Raw genomic sequence first — 2,438 nt, forward strand, 5'->3', positions numbered from 1 at the left:
GTTAGTTGAGTTGTGCAGAGGTTTCTCATCATTGTCTCCTTTCTTATACCAAACCAAATGGGTTTCAGGCTGTCATTTTGTGATTACTCTGTGTTGTCCTGAAAAAAAAAAACAAACACACAAGCTACAAAAATCACAGTTGTTCTTGCTCCAATGCTTCCCACTCTGGCTGAAGAAAATACTCAGGTTAAACATAACCGGGTAGTGCTAGATTATGTAAAATTGAGATCATGATCAGTTATGATATCATCCTCTTATAGCCTGATTCCTACTTCTTCGCTAGGAAAGAGTAAAACTCATACTTTGTTAATTAGTATTGTATTACTTGCAAATTAATCAGCATAATTGCTGTTAAATTGAATAAAACAAGTATGGTACCTGCAAAAAAACTATTAGCATTGCAAGTGATTTTTATCAGTTCAGCACAAATGGATTCTGCATGTTTTGTGGTAATTCTTCCAGATTTATGGTGCAGTTCTCCTTAAAACTGTGTGACAGCTTCTTAGCAATAGATTATAGTACATTTAGGACTCAACATATGTTGTCATAACTTGAAATGTAACTAGAACCACATTTTTCCTTTAACTGCAAATTATCTTACTTGCTTACCTGAATTGGGCTCTTGCAGCATAAAAGATTGTACTCCTTTCCTATTCTAAGACCTTTCTCCAATATTCTCAGCATTCTCCTTGCCATTGGTGTCCCTCTCTGTTTAATATGTCTTCTCAAAATGCCACCTTTTATTCAACTCCTGAATTTAGCTGCTTATGTTAAGACATGTCTACTCTGCTGACAGAGGCTTCTAAACCTGGGCTAGTAGCCAAGCCAGATGCCTCCACATTTGTTTCTGAGGTGCCTCTCCTGAAGTGAAAAGTTGCTGCACAGACCTACTGCACCTTAGAAGCTGAAGTGCAATACCATGGAAGTAGGGCTGTGCGGTTCCTGGAACAAAATGTCACAGGATCAAACAGAACCATGTTTTTCCCTCCAGGTTCATGAAGCTGTGATCTATCAGCTCAAGGAGTTGTGCTTTATTTTGCAGAGTGAATATCCAGGCTAGCTCTTGCAGGGTTTACCTGACTGATGTATACTTTCACAAGCAGTTTCCACCTGACAGTGTTTTCCTATTCTCCTAACCTTTAGTTGTGACAACACTTGAGGGCATGCAACAGTGGAGCCAAAAGTGTTTGGTAGTACCTTCATCTCAGCATGACCAGGAAAGAGTTGCAGAGACTTTGTGCTTCATTCCTGCTGCCTCTTGTTGGCGCAATCCCAGCCATCAGTTTGGGTAATAGCGCATCCTTTTGAAGTTTAAATAGAAAACTTCCATGTCCTAAAATGCCTGTCAGGAATTCCTGACATTGTGGACTCTGATTTCAAATAAACGATAGATGGTTTAAGCTAGAAAAACTAAGTTATGCCAAGCAAAATCGAAACACTCGTCCCAAAAAAAAAAAAGGCTGCAATTGTTCCAGTCTGATGCAAGTAGAAATGGTGCTCTTCTTCCTTGTAGAGCGCTGCAGCATTTTTTTAACTTGGTGAAGGAATTGGATATGATTCCCAGGGCTCCAGATGGCACCTGCCAGATGGAAGCTCATATTGTCTTAGGATGCTGGCGTTGACGGCATGGTGTTTGAGAATGCAATAACATTTTGTGATGGATTCTCTTACTAGATAAAGTAAGTGGTCAAGTACTTGCATGTATTGCAGTGTCTGCCAAAATATTTTGATCTAGTGAAAAGGTCACCGTTATGGGGATGGGATGGCAGAGTTTGGTTTCTTGTTTTTCCTTGATTGAATGTGTAAATCCCTCAGATTTGCTTAGACCAGAGGAGGTATCATTGGCTTCTATATAAAATTTCTCCTTCCTGGAAATGTTATCCAGATGCATTGCTCTGCACTGAGTTACAATTAGAAATGTGTATGTAGTTTTGCTCCAGAATCTTTGTTGAAAAGCGCTGGGCCTTGTTGACTGAGTTTCTATAAGCAGGATCAACAATCAGGAAGTTCTGTCTTTATAAAGAAAATTGTTTCTATATTATGAATGGTTTCTTTATTAAAGAAACTTAGAATCAAAGAATCATTTAGGTTGGAAAATACCTTTAAGGTCATTGAGTCCAAACATTAACCCAGCACTGCCAAGTCCATTACTACACTATGTCCCTGAGTGTCACATATACACATATTTTAAATGCCCCTAGGGATGGTGAAGCTACTACTTCCCATGGACAGCCTGTTCCAATGACTGACAAGCCTTTCAGCAAAAAAAAAATTCCTAATACTCAATCTAAACCTCCTCTGGTGCAACTTGAGGCAATTTCCTCTCATCATGTAGCTTTTTTGGGAAAAGAGACTGACTTCAACCTAGTTACAACCTTCTTTCAAGCAGCTGTAGAGAGTGACAAGACCCCTCTCAACCTCCTCTTCTCCAGGCTAAG

This window comes from Motacilla alba, chromosome 2 (assembly GCF_015832195.1).
Source record: "Motacilla alba alba isolate MOTALB_02 chromosome 2, Motacilla_alba_V1.0_pri, whole genome shotgun sequence".
Taxonomy (NCBI): Eukaryota; Metazoa; Chordata; class Aves; order Passeriformes; family Motacillidae; genus Motacilla; species Motacilla alba.